This window comes from Phascolarctos cinereus, unplaced genomic scaffold (genome assembly GCF_003287225.1).
Source record: "Phascolarctos cinereus isolate Bilbo 61053 unplaced genomic scaffold, phaCin_HiC Scaffold_5;HRSCAF=322, whole genome shotgun sequence".
Taxonomy (NCBI): domain Eukaryota; kingdom Metazoa; phylum Chordata; class Mammalia; order Diprotodontia; family Phascolarctidae; genus Phascolarctos; species Phascolarctos cinereus.
In genome coordinates, this window is record NW_027555958.1 from 196,276,820 (window position 1) to 196,303,301 (window position 26,482).

The following is a 26,482-nucleotide window of genomic DNA, read 5'->3' on the forward strand; positions in this document are numbered from 1 at the left end:
ATAAATATCCAGGGCAATGTAAAAACTATGATTACTATCATTAAATAAGTTACTTAAAAGATATTTGAAACACTGCAAATTTTAGGGTCAAAGAACTTAGACTGCAACCTTGGCTCTGCCATTTACTCCCTGTGTGACCTTGAGCATCACTTAACCTCTCTGGGTCTCAGTTTTCTCATCTGTGAAATGAAAGATTAGATGACCTGTTATATCTTTTCAAGCTCTAAAAATTTATGATTCTTTTTAGTTTGAAATTTGTTGCAAATCCTCCACCTAGCTTCCTTCCAAGGTGATATTCCTAAAGCAAGAATGTCTAATGTCACTTCTCTGCTCATGGCTTCCTAATACTTTCTCTTAGAATTTCTGGTTCCCTTTCCAAAGAGCTTCTCTAAAGTCATCTCCAATAGGATATCTCTCCTGCTCCCCCAGCTGCTATAAATTACCTCCCTATAAAAATTACCTTGTATTTACTTTGGATATACTTACATGGGTATACATTTTAACTATCATAGTAGGTTTATAGTAGATTCTCAATACATGCATGTTGTTTACGGATTGATTAGTTGACATTTGGTGCAGGGAGTTAATTTTTCATGTGATTCAACCCAAAACAATCCAAATTACTCTCATTTGAGAGTTGGAAACTTCCAGTATGGATCTCTTACCTTATAATACTTTCACATAGTCCTCTGAAGCCAGTGTCAAAATAATCATGACAAAAATGCATTGATTAAGTGCCTACTCATATTCTCCAATCAGCTGTGTTCCAAAAATCAGACTATTTAGAGCTCGGTATACATTTTCCTATTAAGATAACCATATTAAGTTATAGAATCATCTAGGTGATGCAGTGAATGGTATGCTGGGCTTCAAGTCAGAAAGATGGCTTCATATTTGCCTTCAGAATACTAACTATATGATTCTGGGAAAGTCACTTAACCTTTTTTGCCTCAGTGTGCTCAACTATAAAATAGGGATAATAATAACATCTATCTGACAGGATTATTGTGAGGATAAAATATGATATTTGTAAAGCACTTAGCACAGAGATGAACATAGAGGAGGGGCTATATAAATGATTATCCTTTTCCCCTTTTCACCTCCCTTATGTACCTTGATTAGGTTCTACCTGCCTTTGAGACCAGTCCATGAAAGTCTATTTAATCAGTAATGTAGCTGAAGTACAATACTAAAATTACCATATGATTTAGCAGATTGGTTAATAATTAATAATGACAATAACATCTTTCATATAGTTTTAAAAACTTTTGCCTATCTTACCTCTTCTGATCCTTACAACTCTGCTATTGTTATCCCCATTTCATAGATGAGTAAAGTGAGGCAGAAGAGGTTAAATGACTTGCCAAGGCTCACACAGCTAAGTAATTGTCATAGGCATGATTTTAACTCAGGTCTTCCTGCATCCACTCCAAGTACTTTAGCCATTATTCCACTTATCTGTCCTAGAGTTTATAAACGATAATATAAATGAAGTTATAATTTAAAATGGCAGACACACACCTCTTCGCCATTCCTCACAAAACATCTGGTAGTAAGAATAGGAATTCTCCTTTCCCATTTTCAAGGCAAGTGCCCCTCATGAAAGAATTGGGGGAGCCAGTTGATGATAAAAGAAGATAAAGTATCTAAGGAACTTCAGAGCCAGGGTGGTAGGGTTTCCTGGGTTAAATCATATTGATTCTCTAATAAGAATGAGGAGCTGGAAGGAGGCTGGGAGGCTGGAGATATGAGATGAGGTTTGTTGTTATATACGGAAAGGCATGAGGACAAAAGCTTGGGTTGAAATGAAACAGAATAGGGTCTATCTTCCCTTTCTTCATCATGTTTCTCCTCTGTCTTCCTTTTCCCTTTTGATAGGACCAAGGGATCATAGATTTATTAAATTTCATCGTTAGATTCAACTGTATGCCATGGGAAAGGTGTTCTTAACTTTTTTAGATCTGAAACTTGTCATCTAGCATGTGAGCTAACCTCCTCATTTAATGTCATATGCAAATGAGTAGTCATCACAGCTTTTATTCAAGCATTGATAAAAATGTGAAGCAGCACAGACCCAAGATCAGATCTTACAGTGCTTGACAGGAGATTTCTTGTCATGAATATGATGAAGCAGAGCCGGTGTTCTTTCTATTATACTAGTATGATGCTTGCACCTCTTTTTTTTTTTTCCATTTTTTCCATTTTCCACCCCGGGCAAAGGAGAGGCAGGATCTGCCTGGATGCATCAGGATGGTCTTCTTTTCCTCCTCCTTTTTCCCATTTTTCTTTGACACTGTTGAGGAGTTCATTTCTAAGTGGGTGAGAGATGGATGGTTAAGGGGAAAAGAATGGTGGCTAAAGGTTCTTGGTAACTTACATGTAAACTTCTAGAGGTAAACTTCATTTTTGTCTTTGTATTGCCAATGTCCAATACAGTGATTGATCCATAGCAGGTGCTTGGTGAATTTTTGTTGATTGATAGATAGTAGGACAGACTTTTACCTTTTCTTTTTCTTCTTCCCACAAGATGGTACAGATGATGGTAAAAAGTGAAGGTCAGTGATGTATCCTTCTTTACTTTTCCCCTTTCCATTTTGCCCTTTCCTCTACTCTCTCTGAAGCCCTTTTAGTGCTCTTTTAAAGCCAAATTAAACTAAGATCTGGGTATTATGCTAAAAGAGTGAATACAATAGTTATGCCTTTTACCCCAGAAGAGTGATTGCTAGTTATACACCTGAATAAGATCAAAGATGGAAGAAAACGTGATCACTTTTATATTGCAGTAAAGAGCTTGAAATAAAGTATATTTCTATTAAAAGGGAAATTTCTAAACAAATATGAATATAATAGAATGTTATTGAAAAGAAATAGTGAAGAATTGAGACAACTTATAAACTGATGCACAATGAAGTATGTAGAACCCACAAAACAACACACACAGTGACTAAAGTAACACAAATCGAAAGAACAAAACAAAGCTCTGAATGTCATATAATTATAATAGTTAAAGTTGCCCCGAGAGAAGAATTGAGAAAATGCACCACCTTGCTTCTTTATTTGCAGAAATGGTAAGCTATTGAACATTGCATTGGTAAATATTTAAAATTTGGTTCTTGGGTGGAGGGGGAAATGTACATTTTCTCTATGACTTTCTGAAATTTAGACAATCAATAAAACAATAAATCAAGCCCTGATTTGCAGCATTTATAGATTTCTGAGATGTAAATGCTCACAGTGAAAATTGAACAATTGGTTCTTTTGAGCTAGTTCGAACTGGTTCCAGCACACCTCTGCCCTGTGGTTCTTGAATATTGCATATTCTTTCAGTTTCTGCTGATGTGTTGGTTAGTTTTACTGACCTGCTTTTCTCCTCTCTTTCCTTTTTTTAAAAATTCTTTGTTATAAGGATAGCAAGGGAGGAGATATATTCGAAAATGAAGGTTACATTTTTTAAAAAAGAAAGAAAAAAATGATGTCAGAGAAACTGAATAAAGGGATGATTATGAAGTCACCTGAATATCCAAAGGAATAAGCAAATGCCCTAACAGAAATCCTGGAGATGTTTCTAACCTGGCTTTCCCAATGATTGCTTGAGTTTTATCTCTTAAAGGAGTTTTGGCTGCTTGATCCCCTCAATCCAAAGAACATAAGACAAAATCAGCCACCCAACAACAAAGGGTAGCATAAACAAGCTAAAGGGAACACGTAATCCAAAGGCAATGTAGGTACTACAGAAAACAACTAGTAGATGAAAAGTGGAGATTTCAGATTTGTGTCAATGTCAGGATTGGGTATGGTTGGTCGGGAAGCAGAAATCGGGTGAGATGTGATGATTTTGTGCTGTGTCATCTTCTCGTTGCTTGTCCCTAAGAAGCTTCAAACTCCACACTTGTCTTTATTCATATATGGTAGGGATGGATGAAGGGTATCTCTCTTCTTCCTAATTTCCTTGTTTCTTTCCACCCCAATGCATCCCAAGTGCTTCTGAGTTGAATTAAATTATTGTACTTGTTGAAAATTCTGAGAAATGTAGTGGGACCAAAGAGTGACATAGTGATAGCAATTTTCCATTTGACAGGCATCTACTTGGTTTCAAGTTTATTCTTATCATAATAAGTAGTGGATTCAAAATCAGAAGACCTGAGTTCAAATCTCAGCTCTGTTACTTTCAAACTCAGACTTTGAGGAAGTGAATTCATTTCTCTTAGCCTCAATTTCTTCATCTGTACAATGAGGAGATTAGACTAGCTGCCCATGTGACTCTCTTACTCAGTCAGCTCCACTGGTTTCTGATTACCCTTCAGATAAAGTATAAACTCCTTTTTTAGCTTTCAAAACCCTACACAACTTTACCCCAAACAATCTTTCCTGCCGATTGGATATTACACCCCCTCCCACTCTACAATCCAGTCAAACTGGCTATCTATGATGCTCACATGCAACCCTTGATCTCACCTTTGAACCTTTGCAACTTGCCTTCCCCATACCTAGAATGTACTTTCTCTTCACCTCTCCCTCATTCTTTTTCTCATGAAGCCTTTCCTGATCCCATTCATCTGCTAGTGCCCTTTCTAACCAACTACCTTGTATTTAACTGCTTTGTATATGTTTATATTTGTTCATTTGACATCTTTATAGTATATATTTATATATGTATTTGTTGTCTCTTCCAATAGAATGTAAGCTTCTCATGAGTAGAAGTTGTCTTATTTTTTATACTTGTATCCCTGGTACCTAGCATAGTGTCAGGCACATAGTAGGTGCTTAATAAATAATTGCTTAGTGATTGATTACCTCTATGCTCCCTTCCATCTCTAAGTCTATGCTGTTGTGTAAGAGTCTAAGGGCAGAAAATTATTGGACCAAATTTGGGGTGGTGAAGGACTAGCTTGTGGCAACATCAAGTGAAGAATGTTGGCCTGGAAGAGGTCACTGAATAAAGGGTGGTAGGGTCCTCCTGGTTGAGTAATAATGTTTGGGAATCAGGCCTGGTGATCAGAGTCAAAAGAAGAGCTCCACCTCAGTGTTGGTAACTATAGACCAGATTACATCTTGAATTATCTGCTCTGATGTGTGAATCTAAGGACTGCATAAATATAAACAATCTAGAATGGTTACATTTAAAAACAGCATTAAAGTTTAAATAACTGACTAGCCCATCCATACTGGCATTTTGATAGTCTGCTTCTCAAAAACAGTGCAGGTATAAAATTAGGCCAAAGAATTAATTCTCTATTTCTCATAGGTAGACTATTTCTATATGAGACTTATGTCCCCCAGATCCTATAGCTCCTGGAAGAACTTCAAGTCTTCCTAAAGTGAATGACCCTCCCTCTAGACATAGGTTCCATAGGCTTTTAGGTGAATGTGAAGGAAGCCCAACTCCCAATGACAATATTAATTAATTAATAATGTAATGTAATGGATAGATAGTGTAATGGAGATTTTTTAATGTTTTAAGGTTTTCAACATGCCAGTCTCATTTGACCATCATAGCGATTCTGTGAGAAAGGCACAAGTGTTATTTATATGATGCAGATAGGGAACTGAGCTCAGAGAGACTGAGTCTTATCCATCATCAGAGCTTGCAGGGGTCACTTCTTTTACCTAGTCAAGGCTTTTAAAGCCATTGTAGGGTTTCTCCCCCACCTTTGGATCCTCCTTGTATCCCTGAGCAATCCAGGATAAAAGGCCTTATTTTGAAAGGGAAATTTGTTGTAATAATAGTTTTCTCTGGGCTCTCTTTTGTACTAGGACTACTCTGACTTGAGTTTTCCCTTCTGGTTTGAAACTTTATTGACTATGGCTAACCTGACACCATACCCTGACCTGTATTGTTCTGTCATTATGGCCTTTGAATTCTTGAACTAGGATGCCAGGTAAAACTTTGTTTTACCTTGGGCAAATCATTTAATCTCTGTAAGTCTCAGTTTCCTTATGTGTAAAATAAATGTAAAAATACTGATAGCGTCTACCTCAGTTGGGTAGCTAGAAAGCACAGTGGATAGAGTGCTGAGGCTGGAGTCAGTAGTACTCATCTTTCCAAGTTCAAATCTGGCCTCAGACAATAACTAGCTGTGTGACCCTATCCAAGTAACTTAATTCTGTTTGTCTCAGTTTTCTCATCTGTAAAATGAACTGGAGAAGGAATGAAACAGCAAACTACTTCAGTATCTTCCAAGAAATCCCTAAATGGGGTCAAGAAGAGTCAAACACAACTGAAAAATGACTGAACAACAACAACAAAAACAAAAAAAATCTGTCTCACACAGTTATAATGAGAATAAAATGAGATGATTTGTGTGAAGCATTTGGCAAATCGTGATGTACTATGAACATATCAGATGATAATATTATTAAGAATATCATTGCTAGCAAGTGCTCGGAACCCCAGTTGGTCTACTAGCATTCCCAACAGGCTTAGGGAAACATTGTTTTCCTCAATGGAGAACGACCAGAAGATGTATGAACAAAGAAGAGGCTTCCTAAGCAAACTGAAATAGAGGGCAAAGAAATGAATGAGGATATATGAAAGCACAATTCCAAGGAATGTGGCCTTAGTGTGAAAGCCTCAGAAACGCATGGGCTGTTCTTTGTTTTTGTTTATTTGTTTGCTTGGTTTTTATTTGTTTGTGTTTTTGGACAAAGGAGCACCTTTTGAAGCAAAGATATAGCAAAGATGAAGCAAAGACTACAGTTTCACATCAACTGAAAGAACAATCATTATAGTCATGAAACATGACAGGGACTATGACCATTAATAAATCAATTCTTTAGCTCACACAATGGTATAATGTGTGCAATCACCATTGAGTGGATAGAGCACCAGATTTATTGTCTGAAGACTTGGGTTTTATTCTAGATTATGCTACTTATTATGTATATAATGTTAAGAAAAAAGTTATTTCCCACCTTTCTGTTGGCTTTCTGGGCCACACTTTTCTCATTTGTAAAATGGGGGGATTAAAATAGATGACCTCTAAAGTCCTTCCCATCTTTAAGAACCATGATACTATATTTTAAAAGGCAGTATTATGATCCTATAAAACAATGAACTGGATTAAACTGACAAATGAAGTGAATGAGTATTCAAAGAAATATAAAATATCCAGCTTAATAGGACAAGAAATGTAAAATTTAAACCCAATCTCCAAAAAAAAAATAATGGAACAATTCATAAATGATAAAAAAAAAACAGTCTAGAAGCAGATGTATTTACAAGCAAATTTTATCAAATATTCAAAGAATAGTTATTTCTAATATTATACAAGTTATTTTAAAAAACAGGAAAAGGAAGGATCCTACCAAATTCTTTCTATAATAATGATGTGTCTTTATACCCAAACCAGGTAGAGTCACAACAGAGAAAGAAAATTATAGACTAGTGTTTCTAATAAACATTGCTATTAAACTTTTAAATATAATATTAGCTTCTGCTTCCAGGAGCCAAGATGGCAGAGTAAGAAGTAAGTCGCTCTTACCCTCCGTTATTAATCTCTGAAAGCCCAGAAAATATCACCCCAGGAAAAACCCTGGAACAGCAGAACCAGAAGAAAGACAGGGCGCAGCAGTCCAGTAGCTCAGGTAGCTTAAGGGATTAATGGGAAAGGCCCTTCTTGCTCTGGGGGAAGGGAAGCAGTACAAAATGGGAGGTCTCCCAGCAAGCTATTGGAAAGCTCCACCTTAGCATACCAGGAGCAGATCCTGAAACCCAGGTGGTGGAGCAGGCGAACACCAACCCCAGGCCCTCAATGAGGGTGGGGGAAGTGGTGGAAACCAGCTTGGAAAACCCCCAGGTGTCTCGGAATGCTGGAGCAACTGGCTCTCCCAGTGATTCAGTGAAACTAAGGAAAGCAGCACTCCTAAGGGCCCCAGGTGGATAAACATTCTGTAACATCCATCTGAAAGGAGCTGAAGAAAGTGAAAGGAAAGAAGGGCCTGCATGAGCAGGAAATCTCCAGCAGTCACACTACCTCTAGAGTTCCTACCTCTAGAGTTCCAGTGTGGTTGATTCCAGCCCAACACCAAGTAAGCTGCCAGAGCCCTACAGCCTGCAGCTGCCAACATAAGACTCTCTAGCACACAAAGCCAGTGACCAAGACCTAGGCTCCCAACACAAGAAGCTTGGGTCAGTGCCCTCTGCTCCCCATCAGGAGAGCTCAATCTCTTTAAAGGCCAGGAAATAAGCAAACTCCATGAGCAAAAAGAAATGTGTGATCGATTCTTATTATGGGAACAGTGAAGATCAAGGCAGAAATTCTGAAGAGCACAACATTGTCAACAAACCCACATCTGAAACCTCAAAAAGGAATATAAACTAGTCCAAAGCCCAGAAAGCTTTCTTAGAAGAGCTCAAGAAGGATTTTAAAAGTCAAATGAGAGAGGTAGAAGGAACAATATGGAAAAAAATGAGAGGTATGCAAGAGAGAGTCATTAGCTTGGAAAAGGAAGGACAAAAATTAACTGTAGAAAACAAGTCCTTAAAAATGCAATTGGTCAATTGGGAAAAAAAAAAGTACATTGAAGAAAATAAGTCCCTAAAAAATACAATCAGCCAAATGGAGAAGGAGGTACAAAATTGAACAGAAGAAAACAATTTGTTAAAAATTAGAATTGGGCAAATGGAAGCTAATGACTCTTACGAGAGAGCAAGAATCAGTCAAACAGAAACAAAATAATGAAAAAATAGATGAAAATGTAAAATATCTCCTTCGTAAAACAACTCACCTGGAAAATCACTTCAGGAGAGACAATTTTAAAATTATTGGTCTACCTGAAAATCATAATAAAAAAAAGAGCCTAGATAGTATCTTTCAGGAAATCATAAAGGAAAACTGCCCTGAGGTCATAGAACCAGAGGGTAAAACAGCCATAGAAAGAATCCACAGATTACCTCCTAAAAGAAATCCTAAATTGAAAACACCAAGGAATATAGTAGCCAAATTCCAAAATTACCAGGTCAAAGAGAAAATATTGCAAATAGCCAGAAAGAAACAATTTAAATATCATGGAACCACAGTCAGGATTACACAGGACCTTGCAGCTTCTACATGAAATATAATATTAGCCAAGAAGGTATAGCAACATATTAAAAGATTATACTGTCATCTGACTGGATTTACACTAGGACTGCAGGATTGTTGTATTATCAGGAAAATATAAACATAATTGACCATATTAATAACAAGAACAAAAATTATATGATTGTATCAATAGATGCCCCTTAAAATCTTCAAACAGAATACAGCACCCATTTCTGTTAAAAATAATAGAAAATGTAAGAATAGATTGACTTTTTCTTACTATGATTAGTATTATGTTTCTAAAATCAACAACTAGCATTATCTGTAACAGAGATAAACCAGAGTCTCCTAGTAGGATAATATGTAAGGCACTCTGATGCAGTAGCTAGAGTTCAGACTTGGAGTCTCAGACACTTACTAGCTCTTTGACCCTGGGCAAGTCACTTAACCTCTATTTACCTCAGCATTTTTATCTATAAGATGAGAATAATAAAAGTGCCTACCTCCCAGCATTGTTTTGAGAATCAAACAAATATTTGTAAAGCACTATGTTAATACTGTAACAATGATGATGATTATGGTTATACATTGTCATCATTACTATCTGACATAGTGACAGAAATTCTAGCTATATCAATAAGCAAAGAACAAGTAATAGAAAGACTAAGCATAGGCAAAGAAGAAACAAAATTATCAATTGTTGTAGGTGTTATAATGGTGTAACTAGAGATGTATAGAGTTAATTAAAAGTAATTTAATCAACTTTAGCAAAATTGCAAGCTCTAAAGTGAATCTACAAAAATCATCAGTTTTTGTATATTACCAATAAAACTGAAAAGGAAAAGAAAAAATATCCGTTGAAATTAATTATAGAATATATATTAAAACCTTCGTAGTCTACCTATCAATATATGTATAGGAACTACATGAATACAACTACAAGGCAATCTTTAGAAACAGATATAAAAATTGGGGAAAATTGAATTGTTTATGGGAACACCAAGCAGATATGACAAAAATGACATCTACCTAAATTAGCTTATTAGTTCCATACCAATCAAACAATCAAAAGATTATTTTGTAGAACAAGGAAAACTAATAAAATTTATCTGGATGAATAAAAGGCTAAGAACCTCAATGGAAACTGATGAAAAAAAAGGTGGGAGGAAAGAGAACCTAATAATAACAAATCTCAAACTATACTACAAAGTTTTAATCACTAAAATTATTTAAAAGTAGGAAGGTTAATAAGTGGAATAGATTAGATACAAAACATAAAGAAACAAAAAATAAATCCTACTAGTCTTGTATTTAATAGTCTCCAGATTCTAAGGTAAAGATGGATAGAAGGCTAAATGGATAGAAGTTTGGCAGAAACTACATTTAAACCAATACTTCAGGCAGCTAGGTGGCACAGTGGGCAGAGCACCAGCCAGGAGGACCTGAGTTCAAATTTGGCCTCAGACACATAACACTAGCTGTGTGACCCTGGGCAAGTCACTTAACCCAATTGCCTAGCCAAAAACCCAAAAAATTAAAAAAAACCCCAATACTTCATTACAAACAGATACATTACCCAGATACCAATGGTGATATCATAAACAAATTAGAACAAAGGAGTAATTACCTTTGGGTTCTTTGGGAAGAGTTCACAACTAAATAAGAGATAGAGAGGATTATAGAAAACAAAATGGATAATTTTGATTACAAAATATTTTTATATAAATAAATTTAGTGAAGCTAAGATCAGAGAGAAATATTAAAAATGAGAAAAACAAGTTTCTCTGATAAAGGTCTTTTTTCTTTATATAGTGAATGGATTCAAATTTATAAGAGCTAATGCTTAAGAATTCCCCAAGAATAAATAGTCAAATAATATGAATAGGTAATTTTCAAGGGAAGAAATACAAACTTTATAGAGATATGAAAAACTGCTTCAAATGATGAATAATTAGGTAAATTAAATTAAAGCAACTCTGAGCTTTCACCTCATATCCATAACACTTGCAAATGTGACTAAAAAAACAAAAACAAAAACCTAAAATCACAAATGTTCTATTGGTTTAAACCTAATTTCTGCCACACTTTTGTCTATTTCTCACAGCAGTTCGGTCAAATAGTAAATCTTTACCCTAGTACCTGGAGATTATTGCAATGTTAAAATAAAAGGGCAAAGAGAAAATATTTGTTAAAATATTTTTAAAAATTCTGAAAATAAAATGAAATGAAAGGCAATGTATCACAGTGTCTAGAGAACTGGTTTTGGAGTTCAAAGTTTGTAAATTCAAATCTTTCCTCTGACAAATACTAGTTATATGACCCTGGCCAAGTAATTTAATCTTTTGGTACATCTGTAGAGAAAGTTTTCTCACTGGAAATTCCTCATAACAGTGAAATCACAAGTCTGATCTTCCACAAAACAAACAAACAACAAAAACCAAATAAACAAGATTGTCATTCTGTTCCTCCTGTCAGTCCTTCCTTCCTTCTTTCCTTCTTCCTTCCTTTTCTCCTTTACTCCCTTCTTCTCTCCCTTCCTTCCCTCTTTCCATGCTTCCTCCCTCCTTTCTTTCCTCCCTCTCCCTCCCTCCATTCCTTCCTTCATTCCTTCTCTCCCTTTCCTCCCTTCATTCCCTTCCCTCCTTCCTTCATTCCCTTCCCTCCTTCCTTCATTCCCTTCCCCTTCCCTTCATTCCCTTTCTTCATCCCTTCCTTCCTTCTCTTCCTTCCTTCTTTCTCTCCTTCTCCTCTATTCTTTCTTTCCTCCCTTCCTTCTTTCTTTCTGTTCTTCTCACTTTTTTCCTTCTTTCCTACCCTTTTCCCTTCCATCCTTCTTTCTCTCTTTCTCCCTCTCTCCTTCTTTCTTTCCTCCCTCCATGCATTTCTCCCTCCCTCCCCTCCTTCCTTCTTTCTTTCTTCTTTCTTTCTTTCTTTCTTTCTTTCTTTCTTTCTTTCTTTTTTTCTTTCTTTCTTTCTTACTCTCTCTCCCTCTCTCTCTCTTTCTCTTCCTTCCTTCCTTCCTCCCTTATTTCCTTCCTTCCTTCCTTTTCTTTCTCTAAGGAAACAAATTAAATTATACACTAAAGTCCCATTGGTAAACAAAATTTAATGCTAGGCCCTAAATCCAGAGAAGAAGACAGTCAACAATGAAGGGAACAAGTATTCCTTCTCCCCAACAGCTATAGAAGCTGCAAACAATATCAGCTATTTTCCCAAGGGGAGGAGAGGAATCTTTGAAGAATGCATTGACCATGCTTCAGCCCACTCCCAAGTCACCTTACCCTAACAGTACTAAATCAAGTTAACTTTCTGGGGCAGTGAACTACTAGGAACTTCTCAGCCCAACAAATACATCTTCTTAAGAATTCCAAGAAGGAAGAGAAGAAACAACAAATAAACCTCTGAAAGTGAATTCTGCATGGTACTCACTTCCCTGTCAAATGCTGTGTTTTAACTCAGACAGTCTTTGCCTTTAACTCTGAGTCACCCCAATTAACAGAAATACAGCTTGTAGGAGTAACTCAATATCTGTTTGGTTCCAAAAAAATCTGCAAAACCCACTATAATCAAACCAGCTGCCACTTTAAAGGATTAGTTTTTAGAAGGGATACATTAGATCATTGGGCAACACTTTGTATATTTAATCACATTTTCATGGCTGCTACCATAATTTCCAAAATTTGCTCTCTGACAATGCTCAAAACAAGACCTTTTCCCTTACACCTACCCTTCTTCCAAATTGCCCTATTTCTATCACAGGCACCACAATTCTTTCAGTCAGGCCCACAACCTTGATTTTAGATCTTACTCTTCACTTTGCGAAATCTGGCCTCATTTTCCTCCACAGCATCTTTCCCAGCTCCCTCTTTGTTCCAACTTGCACAGCCACTATCCTAATTTAGGCCCTTATCATCTTTCACCTAAATTATTTCCATAGCCTCCTAATTGGTTTCTACATTTTCAGGTCTCTGCCTTTTCCAAACTCTCCTTCCCATAGTTGCCAATGTGATTTTTCTAAAGCACAAGTCTGACCATGACACCCCTGGCTCAATGTAATCTAGTGGCTCTGTATTCCCTAGAGCAGTGGTTCTAGAATTTTTCGGACCCACTTATGCTCTTAAAAACCAGAGAGTAACCCAAAGATCTTTTGTTTATATAAATTATATCTATTGGTGTTTACCATATTAGATATTGAAACTGATACATTTAAAATTCTTTATGAATTTGTTTAAAAATAAATCCATTATATGTTAACATAACAGCATTTTGATGAAAATATATTTCCCAAAACAAAAAAAATACAGTGAGAAGAACATCACTGTTTTATATATCTGTGCATCTTTTTAATGTATGGCTTAATAGAAGTCATCTGGATTCCCCTATCTGATTTTGCATTCTGTCTATTGCAATATACTGTTTTACTTGAAGTATATGAAGAAAATATGACCTCACACATGTGTAGTTGGAAAAAGTGATGAGTATTTTAATAGGTAAACATAATCATAGTATTATTATGGAAATAGTTTTTTCTTTATTTTTGTTAATTTATTTTTAGTTTCAACATTCACTTCCACAAGATTTTGAGTTCCAAATTTTCTCCCCATCTTGTCCCTCCCTCCACCCCAAGACAGTGTGCATTCTGAATACCCTTTCTCCTAATCTGTCCTCCCTTCTATCTCTCCCCCCACTTCCCTTATCTCCTTCCCCTTCTATTTTCCTGTAGGGCAGGATAGGTTTCTATATCCCATTGCCTGTATATCTTATCTCCCAGTTGCATGTGAAAAAAAAATTTCAACATTTGTTTTTAAAACTTTGGGTTCCAAATTTTCTCCCTTCCTCCGGCCTCACCCACCCTCATTGAGAAGGCAAGCAACTCAATACAGGTTATATATCAATAGTCAAGCAAACTACTTCAGTAGTAGTCATGTTATGAAAAACTAACTTTTCCTTCATCCTATCCCACTCTCCTATTTATTGTATTCTCTCTTTTGGCCCTGTCCTTCTTCAGAAGTGTTTGCTTCTGATTACCCCCTCTCCAATTTGCCCTCCCCTCTATCATCACCTTCCCCACCACTGCTCTGATATCCCCTCCCCCCATTTTCTTGTAAGGTAAGATAGATTTCCCTACTAAATTGAGTGTGTATGTTATTCCCTCCTTAAGCCAAATCCAACACAAATAAGATTCACTCATTCCCTCTCACCTTTCCCCACTTCCCCTCCACTGTAAAAGTCTTTTCTTGTCTGTTTTATGTAAGATAATTTACCCCATTGTACCTCTCCCTTTCTCCTTCTCCCAGTATAATCTTCTCTCACCCCTTAATTTTATTCTCCAGATATCACTCCTTCATCTTCAACTCACTCTGTGCCATCTATCCATCCATCTATCTATCTATCTATCTATCTATCTATCTATCTATCTATCTATCTATCTATATCTATCCATATATTTTTCCCCTCTAACTACCCTAATACTGACAAAGGTCTCATGAGTTACAAATATCATCTTTCCATGCAAGAATGTAAACAGTTCAACCTTAATAAGTACCTCATGATTTCTCTTTCCTGTTTACCTCTTCATGCTTCTCTTGGGTCTTGTATTTTTAAGTCAAATTTTCTATTCAGATCTGGTCTTTTCATCAAGAATGCTTGAAAGTCCTCTATTTCACTGAATATCCATTTTGTCCTTGAAGGATTATACTCAGTTTTGCTGAGTAGGTGATTCTTGGCTGTAATCCTATCTCCTTTGACCTCTGGAATATTATATTCCAAGCCCTCTGGTCCATTAATGTAGAAGCTGCTACATCTTGTATTATCCTAATTGTGTTTCCACAATACTTGAATTGTTTCTTTCTGGCTGCTTGCAATATTTTCTCCTTGACTTGGGGAACTCTGGAATCTGGATGCAACATTCCTAGGAGTTTTCCTTTGGGGATCTCTTTCAGGAGGTGATTGGTGGATTCTTTCCATTTCTATTTCACCCTCTGGCTCTAGAATGTCAGGGCATTTTCCTTGATAGCTTCTTGAAAGATGATGTCTAGGCTCTCTTTTCTTTTTTTTTTTTGATCATGGCTTTCAGATAGTCCAATAATTTTTAAATTATCTCTCCTGGATCTATTTTCCAGGTCAGTTGTTTTTCCAATGAGATATTTCACATTGACTTCTATTTTTTTCATTCTTTTGGTTTTGTTGTATGATGTCTGGATTTCTCATAAAGTCACTATCTTCCAATTGCTCTATTCTAATTTTTAAAGAAATATTTTCTTCAGTGAGCTTTTGGACTTCCTTTTCCATTTGGCAAATTCTGCTTTTTTTTTTAGAGTCTTCTGTGTATTTATCATTTTACAGTAGAATGCACAACAGAGATCATCATAACTGCCAAACAGTCAGCTGTGCAAAATAGTATCCAGTTCTGCTTTTTAAGACATTCTTTTCCTCATTGGCTTTTTGGACTTATTTTGCCATTTGGGTCAGGCTACTTTAGTATTGTGTTGGGAATCCTTTAGCAAGCTGTTGACTTGTTTTTCATGATTTTCTTGCATCACTCTCATTTCTCTCCCCAGTTTTTTCTCTACTTCTCTTACTTGCTTCTCAAAATCCTTTTTGAGCTCTTCCATGGCCTGGGGCTAACTCATATTTTTCTTGGAGGCTTTGGATGTAGGAGCTTTGACTTTGTTGTCTTCTGCTTGTATATTTTGATCTTCTTTGTCACCAAAGAAAGATTCTATGGTCTGACTTTTTTTGCACAGTTTGCTCATGTTCCCAGACAATTACTTAACTTTTAAACTCTTTGTTAAGATAGGAGTCTGCTTCCAGTGTGCAGAATGTACTGTCCCAAGCGTCAGGAGTTTTGTGCAGCTGTTTTCAGAGACACTTCTAAGGACCTGTAAATATTCCATTCTTGCAAGATGGTACAATTAAGGGTAAGGTGTTTACTCCTTTCCTGGCTTGGGCACAGGCCAGGGCTTGTGGTGACCACAGGCTCTCTTTTCTGCCTTGGAACTATGAGGTGGATTCCCTCTCCACCACCACACCAGTGCTTCTCCTCACTCCAGTACCGCCACCCAGAACTGCGACTCAGATTGAAGGATGGGCAAAGCAAGAGATTCTTGCCTCAGCACCGGCAAAGAGATCCCCCTCTGATCAGCCACTCGATTCCCTCTCTGTCTGTGGGCCAAGAGCTCTGGAAGCAGCTGCCATCCTGGGGCTGTACTGGGACTGGGGCTGGGACAGAGTTTCTTTCTCACTGACCTTCTAATTTTAGAGTTCGTAGGTTGAGAAGTCTGGAAACTACCACAGCTGCCTGTGATTCAGTCCACTGAGCCCTGCTCCAGGTTCACAGAGGCATGGTCTTTGTTTGCACACCCACCCTGAACTACATTCCTCTCCCAGACCATTCCAATCAACCAACCAAGTTGTCTTGGGCTGAAAATTTGCTTCACTCTGACTTTTTGTGGGTTCTGTTGCTCTAGAATTTGTTTAGAGCCATTTTTTACAGGTATTTGGAGGGGTTTGGGGGAGAGCTCAAGGAAGTCACTGCTTTTACTCTACTGTCTTGGCTCCACCCCCCGGAAATAGTTTTGACCTGAAGGACCCCCCAGAGATCTCCAGACCCCTTGAAGTGAAAAATCACTTTGGCAGATATATGAAAGATAAATTGGAAAAGGGGGAAACTTGAAACAGCAAAACCTGTTAGGAAGCAATTGCAACAGTCCAGATGAGAGTAGGTGTAAGTTGAGATGAAGGGGTTGGAAAAATGTTGTGGGGAAAAGGAGAAAAGATTTGGCAAATGATTAAAGATGTGGGGAACAGAAAGTAGGCTGTCAACTCCTGAGAACTGTTGGCCTAGGAAAACAAATATGGACATTATTGTTTAGCATCTAAAGCTCTTCACAACCTGCTCTTGACCCACTTTTTCAGTCTCATTATACAGAGTATTCCAAAAGTCTTAATGAAATTTTCAGCTTTAATAGCTCAAAACAGTATATATTATTATCTTTCCTGCACTCTACAATCCAGTTATACATTTCTCCTTGTGTTCTTCACACACACTCCTCCTATCTCTTTCTTTAGTATAGACTGTCATTGGAATATACTTTCTCTTCACTTCCACCTAATTAATTGTTAAGGCCAAAACATCACCTAGAGACCTTCCTTCCTATGATAAGTCTGTCTAAATTTAACTTGGCTAGTCTTTAGACAGAGGGAAATTGTGTGTTGCTCATTGAATCCTGGAAGGTTTTCCATCTGGTCCTACCTCTGATAAGTCTATATTCATTTCTGCTATAAAACCTTCAAGAAACTATGGTTATACTCTTGGGCCTCAGTTTTCTCATCTGTGAAGTTGTGGAGGAGAGTGGACTAGGTCCCTTGCACTACCAAGTATACTATGACCCCTTGACTTGCATGTCAAGATGATGCATTGGAACAGAATTTTAGAAGAAGTAGAATTAATAAGAATCTCCAACATCTAAGAAGCACTTTAAGGTTTGCAAAGTGTTTTTTATATATCATCTCATTTGGTCTCCACAATAATTCTATGAAGTAAATTCTACTGTTATCCCTCTTACATAAATGAAGAAACTGAGTTTTTTGGAAGCTAAACATCTTGGCCATGGTCACACAGCTAGAGACTTGTATGAGACTTGATCTGTTTTAAGAGCTGTAATTGTGGGCAAGTCATTTAATCTTGCGGAGTCTTGGTTTTTGATTTGCAAAATTGGCACAACAGGACCTTCTCCACCTACCTTATAAAATTGTTATAAGGAAGCCCCCACATCAATGGAAACACCAAAAATAAGTCATATCTCTGCCTTTTTGAGTACCAAAAACAATATTCCATGAATGTTCATTGACAATGAGGATGATGGGATATACCTACACAAAGTCCATTTCTTCAGTGTCTTTTCATAAAAATGTCCCTTGTCAACAGGAAGAAACAACAAAACCTTGTTAAATAAATGGAGCCAATGTTAGGTGGATGCAGCCAGAGTTAAAGTATATATTCTCTCTTTCTGTTAGTAACTTAAAAAAAAGAAAAAAAAACAGCTATTTTGGGAAATGTACTTTGTAAAGGGGTTTATTTGGGCTTTGGGGAGAAGATTCTGTTGTGTCAAAAACAATATAGGAAGACTTTTGTAAAAAAAATGCTCTTCGTTTGCAAAGTTATGTGAAGAACTCACCCAATATAATCACTTTTGAGCTTCAACTTGTGAACACAAAAATGGGGGAAAAAATTATAATGATGTGATTGGCATAATAACTGTCACTTATTGACCTCAGAAAACTGAAAGAAAGAATGAATCAAGCACAATAGCAAAAACAGTTGTTCCCAGACTTGTGAAAGTCTAAATGATGGATATTTCCATAGTTAACTATAAATGGACAAAGGTGGAGAGAGAATTAGATTTAGAGTCAAAGGGATTTAGATCTATTCCAGGCTCTGCCAAATATTACCTGACTTGCCTTGGTCATGTCACTTCCCTTCCTAGGACTTCAGTTTCCTGATTTGCAAAATGAGAGGATTAGATTGGAATATGCCAGGGGCTGAGAACCTGCGGCCTTGAGGCTACATGAGGCCCTCTAGGTCCTCAAGTGCAGCCCTTTGACTGAATCCAAACTTTACAGAACAAATAGGATTTGTAAAGTTTGGATTCAGTCAAAGGCCTGCACTTGACGACCTAGAGGGCCACATGTGACCTTGAGGCCACAAATTCCCCACCCCTGTTATATCCCTTCTACTTCTTAATATATTAACTACAACAATATAACAAATATATTTAAGTAGCAATAATATACCAGTTGGTTAATTATGACTTCTTTTAATTTAATTATGTAATCATTTATTGGGGCAGTTAGACTCAGAGGATAGATAACTATCCTTAAAGCCAGGAAGACTTCGGTTCAGTTCTTGTCTCTAACATAAGCTATGTGGCTCTAAGCAAGACACTTAAGCTCTGAGTACTCAGGGTGACTCTTTCACACTACTGACTTGCATCTTAGAACTCTAGATCTGAAAATGGCCTCTGAGGTTGCTGGGTCCAGTCTTTGCCTTAGTCATGAATTCTCTCTATAATGTCATTTTGTAGATAAGAAAGCTAAGTTCAGGCACTTAGACATTAGAAGCCACCAGAAGTAATTCATCTTTTGGAAGTAAAAAATATCATGGAGCTTTTAGGGGCAATGAGGCAGAAGAGCAACGCTAGTCCAAAAACCAGAGGACAGTATCACTGTTTATTTGTGGAAAAATGTATTAATCTGTTTTATGTGCTTGCATAAGGAAAAACCAGGACTAATGAGTAAATGCTAACATGAGGTAAATTTCAGTATGGAAAAGTTTCCTATTAGACCTGCCCAAAGATAAAATAGGCTTCCCCAACACATATGTGTTCTCTGTCCTTGAAGGTATTCAAGCAAAGGTTGTTTGACCAATAGTTGACAATCCATGTTTCAATTTACATTGGTCTAAGTGTGCTTTGAGATATCTTACAACTCTACAATTCTACAATTCCCCATGAACTTGGGGAAAGAATTGTCTTAGACACTGTTTTTAGGCACATGTAGAGGACAGGCTTATCAAATATATTATCTTGGAAATAAGGGAGAAAAATCAAAGGTCATGACTTTAAGATCAATAAAGTTTTAGTTTTTAGTTTTTGTAGCTGATTTCCTCTGAAGAAATTAAAGGTTTTTTTCACATGAATTGTTATATTATTTGCCTGACAAGGTCCTTTGAAATAGAAGTGTTTTTCCTTGTAAAGGAGTAGGAGCCTACTTCTTCAGAAAAGTAGACTGGGATCAATTCTGGTTCTCATCTGGAGCTTGACTAATTATTCCATCTAGTCATCTCAATAGCCAGAATTTAAAATGTCACAGAATTTGAGATATTATTCTTCATTTTATAAGTAAGTTGAAAAGCTGTCACTCAAAAGAAAAAAAAACAACTTACTCTTCTTGTAATTGGTGATGGAGGGAGGCGCTTCAATGATGCAATTATTAGTAGAGATATCAAATGGGAGTAGATAGGTGGTACAGTGGACAGAATGCTGGGCCTCGAGTCAAAAAGGCCAGAGTTCAAATGTGACCTCAGACTCCTCCTAGCTTCATGACCCAAGGCAAGTAATTTGACCTCTGTGTGCCTCAATTTTGTCAATAGAAATAACAGTAGAACCTACTTCCTGATGTTGCAATCAAGAAACAAGCATTATTAAGCACTGACTATATGTCTGATATTGTGATAAGTGCTGGGGATAGAAAAGTAAAATATAAATGTTCCTATTCTCAAATAGCTTACATTGTATTGGGGGAGAAAATAAATACATGTATAAATATATACAGAATAAATATAAACAACTACAAATGAGTAAATCCAAGGTAGCTTGAGAAGGAAGGCACTAGCATCTAGGGGAATCAGGAGAGGCTTTCTGTACAAGGTAGTGTTTAAGTTACATCTGTAAACAAAAGAGGGATTCTATGAAATGGAGGTGAGGAAAGAGTCTTTATTCCAGGCCTCTGGAAAAGTCAATATAATGGCATGGAGATATGAGATGGAGCATAGTGTATAAAGAAAAGCGAGAAGGTCAGTTTGGTTGTATTGCAAAGTGTGGGAGATGGGATAATCTGTAATCAGGCTGAAAAGATATGGGGATCAGGTTGGGAAGGACCAAGAAGAATAGTTAGATTCTGAAGAAATTCATTCAAGAAATATGGACATGGGAAGGTGGCTCCCACAAGAAAGATGGCAGACATCATGTCTAAGCAAAAGGTGCAAATAGGAACTATTTAGTATTTTAAATAGATATTAACAGTTTATATCACTCAGCCAAAGGAGATCTTTGAATAAGATTCTCAGTGAATTCACTTTTCCGAGAGCTTTGCCCATCATATATCTATTTTTTTTCTATTTCCCTGGTAAGCTAATAAAACATTGAAAACCTCCTTCAGGCTTGAGTAGATTTAGAAGAAAAATGTGAGGCAAATACAAAATGAGGTTATTTAGTGGCTGTAAGAATTTGAACATACAAAGGAAGAGAGAATCCAGTTCCAAGTGTCTCAGGGTCTCAGCTTGTGTTAGAGGAAAAGCTAATTAGAAGAGGGATTTTACTCTTAGATGAGTGTCTAGATTTGGTTTGGATGACTTCCCTGCTAAAGGAATTGGCTTCTGTTTCCTCACATGCCCTAATCAAATGGGGAAGGAACAAAGGGTTAGCAAGGTTAAACAGCTTGCCTAAATTCAGAGAGTCAGTCTGTAATAAACAGAGGCCTAAAGCCACAGCTAGTCTTGCAACTTTCTGTTCACCAAAGTATTTTGCTTCCCTGGCAAGTCTGCTAAAAGCATGCTAAACACACACACACACACACACACACACACACACACACACACACACACACAGTAAACAACCCCCCTAAAAAATAAAAAGAATAAAATAACAACCATCCCAACAAAAATACTTCAAATCCCCTCCCCCCAAAAAACCCCCACCAATCTTTTGTCTCTGAAATGAAATGGAATCGAGGAACTTGCAAACAAAATCTTCTTACATTGTTGCTGTTACAGCTCTTATTATCATGTCTGAAAAAGTTACACCCTAGACCATGGTGTTAAACTCATATAGAAATGAGGTCATTAAACCATACATAAAGATCCCTTTAAGGTCACATACTGACTTAGTTTTGTTGTTGTTGTTGTTGTTTTTGTTTTATATATTTTTATTTTGTTAAATAATTCCCAATTACATTTTAATCTTCTTCAGCTATACACAGGAGTTTTGGGGGTACATGTTTGACACCTATACCTTAGAGACAACACTTAATTGAGGGTTAGTACTTGGATTTTAAATATTGTTGGGTGTTTTTAGATATAATCTATTAATCTTTGAAGAAACTTCTTGGAGTCTACTGACTGGAAATTCAAGTGGTTCTTCATCAGTCCAATATACATATTTGATATGTTCCTAGAACACTCTTTGATCTTCATTATAGTTCCCAGCCTTTCTCTCTGCCACTATCACCCAGGTACCTCTCCTCCTTCGATATTGAACCTACAAAAATTATCATCAAATCTACCCGGTAGCTGATATCTGCCAGCCCCCAGGACATTATCTCTCCTTTCTAAGGTGGTTCAAGTCCTAGTTTACAGTCTTTCTCTTCAATATAACTCCTGTGCTTAAAACAGGGAATTTTAAGACATTTATTGCTGTTCCATCCATTGCCCTAAACTCTCAGTTCCTCAGTCTATTCAAATTCCGTGCCATATCCCTACACTTCTAAGGCAGACACAAGGATGTCCTTGATCTTGCTATCATCCCTGATTGTTCCATTTCCATAATTAAGAACTCTAAGATTCCTTTATTTGATCATAGCATCTGATCATTCCATCTCTTCCTATGCTAAACTTCCTTAATCTATTTTTTCATCATCACTTTAATGATGGGTCCTTTTCTACTCATTATTTTCCACTAATCTGGTTTCCCTTTCTTCACTTCTTAGTCTTCATTCTTTGGTTAACCAGGTCAACTCTATGTCTTACTTCACTCACAAATCTCTTGTTCACCTTTTCTTATCATTGTATCTTGTAAAATCCCAACCTCCAATTACTCCTAATATCTGCTTCTTCTGCTCACTGATGAATGGGTTTGGAGGAGATCACCTAATAATGCTTCCTGGGTCTATACACATTTATATTATCCAATCTCAACAGGACACTAACTGCAATATGGCATTTTTTTAAAATTCCCAATTAATAGATTCTCTTCCTACAGGGGATGTTCCAAATCTCCTCTTCTATATGCAAATCTTATTTGTTACTCCTCCATCCACCATTTAAGCTGTGGTCCTTAACCCATACTTTGCTGAGAAAATAGAGCCTATTCATTGATCTACTATGAGCTCCCTTTTCTCCCTCTCTTTACATCTCACCACTTCTTGGCATCATCCTCCAATCTCTGCTTCTTTATGTCTCTCATAAAAATGTTGTCCTTCTCACTAATCCCATCCCCTCTACATTTGCCAGCAATCCCCACACCTCCTATTTTCTCTGGCTTACTGCCCTCTTAGTTATTCCATCTCTGTCTTACCTTCAATATCTTTTGCTATACTGGCTCCTTCCCAGTTGCCAACAAACACACTCAAGTTTCTCCTATTCTTAGAACAGTAACAAACCTTACTTGTCCCTACAATTCTCTCAACTTATCATTTACCATCAATATATCTTTTTCCCTCTTTCACTCAAACTCTGGGGGCTGAGGAGGAAAGGACTTTCTGTATTCATTGTCTCCATACCTCCTTTTTTTCACTCACTTGGTAACCCTTCTCAGTCTGATTTCTGATCCCACAATGCAACTGAAACAGCCCTCTCCAAACAGTCATCTCCTAATTGCTGAATCTAATAACCTTTTCTCAATCTTCATCCTTCTTTACCTGTCTGAAGCATTTGACATGATGAGTACTTTCTCCTACTGAATTTCCAATTATTTTTTAGTCTATCTTTTCATGGCCCTTTATTACATATAATTTTTATTGCGTCATGATCTGAAAAGGATGCATTTAATATTTCTGCCTTTCTTCATTGGATTGGGAGGTTTTTATGCCCTAGTACATGGTCAGTTTTTGTGTATGTGCCATGTACTGCTGAGAAAAAAGTATATTCCTTTCTATCCCCATTCAGTTTTCTCCAGAGGTCTATCTCTCCTACTGAATTTCCCCGATATTTTTCTCTCTTGCTTCTCCCTCTACATATCTGACTATGACTAAATCTTCTCTGCTCGTTCTCTACTCATATTTTGTCCTTTCAATGCAGGTATATCCCAAAGTTTCATCTTTCCTTTATATACTTTCTCTTGATAGCTCTAATGTCCTTTATTATCTTCTCTATGCTAATGCACCCCAGCTATAGAGGTAAAGTCTCTCTCCTGGACTTCAGTACTACTTCTACAATAGTCTAACGGTCACTTGAAACTATTTATTTCCTATGGATACTTCAAACTCAACATGCCCCAGACAATTCATCTTTCACCCAAATGCATATCTCTTCCAAATTTCCCTACTTTCATCAAAGGCACCATCAAATTTTTAGTTAAATAGGTTTGTAACCTCAGTGTCATTCTCAACATCTCACTGTTACCCAACATATTTAGTTACTAATTTTTGTCATTTTTACTAACACATCTCTTGTGTCCATCATTTTCTTTTCCAACAGCGATCTCCCTAGTTCAGTCCTTCATGATCTCTCCTCTGAACTACTGTAATTATCCCACAAATGGTTTCTCTCCCTACTCCAATCCAATCACCATATAAGTAACAAAGTGATTTTTTTCCCCTAAAACAAAGGTCTGAAAATGTAAATTCTGTTCAATAAACTATAGTGCCTTGCCATTCTTTATAGGACCAAATATGATGTCCCCTTTTGGGCCCCAACCTACATTTTAATCCTTATATAGTACCCTTCTTTCCATATTCTATGATTGGACCCAATTGTTCTTACTATTTCTCAGATATGATGCTCAATCTCTCACTTCTACACATTAGTACTGGCAGTCACTTATGCCTGGAATGCATTCCCTCTTCATTTCTGCCTCTTAGAATTCCTTAGTTTCCTTGAAGGCTCAGCTCAAATGTCACCTTCTGAATGAAGCCTTTCAGGATTCTCCCTGCTGCAAGTGCTTTCTCCTAAAAATTGTCTGGCATTTTTTGTGTATTTATTTTGTATATGGGCAGGTAGATAGTGCAGTGGATACAGCACCAGAGTTGGAGTCAGGAAGACTCATCTGTGTGAGTTCAAATCTGGCCTCAGACACTTACTAGCTTTGTGACCCTGGGCAAGTCACTTAACCCTGTTTGCCTAAGTTTCCCTTTCTGAAAAATGAGCTGGAGAAGGAAATGACAAACCAATCCAGTGTCTCTACCAAGAAAACCCCAAATGACATCACAAAGAGTCACACACAACTGAAACAACTGAACAACATCAACAACAAATCCCACGGAAGGCAATGGAGAAATATGTGATGGGTCTGAATAGTCTAGATTGTATGGTGATGAGGTGAGCAAAGTGATGAGACTCAGAGCAAAGATTTAGATGCATATTTTTGGACATGGCCAATATAGAATTTTTTTCTAAATTATATATATTTGTTGCAAAATTTCTCTTTTTCTTTTCCTGTTCTACATGGAGAGAGAGGTGGTAGACAGAGAAGATAGATTTCTGTCAATTGAAAGCAATAAAATAAAATAAATATAACCAATGATGAATTCCTAAGAATAATTGAGTAAATGATCAAGGACTTGTAAGATAGGAAGAAAAGATGGGTTGCTTACATGACAAAAATGAGAGATTACAGACAGATAGTGAGAACATTCCACTGGCATTTTCACACTGTAAGTAGAAAATAAGTGAGGCCACCAGTCCAGTGGGTGGACCACCTGCGGCAAACTTTTGGGAGAACATAAACAAGAGTGACTCCACATAGACAGGTAAGGATGAGTTACTTGCTATCTGCATCACAAACCAGTAAGCTCACAGATGTATTTTGAGTAGATGTTCATGTTATGTCACCTGAGTAGGTTTTAAAGCTCTGAGTATTTAAACTCATAGAAATATTTAATTTTTGTCTAAATCCACAGTGATTATGGGCAAATAATAGGCATTTAATAAATGCTTATTGATTGATGTCTAGATTCCTTAGGGAGAAGAAAATTCATCTGTACTTAATACCTAAAGACTATAGTAGATCCTTTAGAATAAAATGGTAAGGTGATATATCAGCATTCAGATACTGTTTGTAGTCTTTGGGTTACATGATTTGGCTATAGCAAATGATAACAAAAGAGAGATCATTTGAGGCACATTGAATTCCTAATAGATGGCTCCTTTGGTATTTGAATTCTGAAAAAAAAATTGTTACAAATGTTCAAATAGAAATCATTAAAGCACACTTAAAAAAATCTGGATCTGTGATTATATCAATGTTTGCTAGAAATCCAAATATTGAAACTCCTTACTCTGATGCAGATGAGCAACTCATTTGTAACTCAGAGTCTTGGAAGATTACCTAGGGCCTTGAGAGGTTAAGATTTGACTATGGTCACAAATCTAATGTAAATCAGAGACAGTACATGAAACTGAGCTGGGCTTCTATAAGTATACATGTTACCTTTTGTAAGCAGTGTGTTTTGCTTTAATGGTACAAGCAGTACAGTATACATTATTGAAGACAGGATAAAAAACTTGTATTCCTCATGTCTGTAGTTAGGACAACACTCTTTTCATCAGTATATCTGTGATTCCATCTGTAAATATATATTAAATGAGCTTTGTATGTTCAATTATTCAGCATGGTTCCCTTAGAAAACTGTAATACTGAATCTGTAGCACAAACACTGACTTGGGGGAGCCCTTTAGCAAAGTGTGAAGTAGCCAGGCAGAGCTGACATTTCATTCCAGAAGTGTTGGAATGAGAACCATGCAG

The 26,482-nt window shown here is 36.9% G+C and overlaps 1 protein-coding gene across 23 annotated transcripts in view; it reads right to left on the reverse strand.

The window, feature by feature from the left end:
• RIMS1 (regulating synaptic membrane exocytosis 1) overlaps positions 1 to 26,482 on the reverse strand; it is a 699,885-nt gene that overhangs the window by 33,657 nt on the left and 639,746 nt on the right. The gene's annotated exons all lie outside the window — the stretch shown is intronic.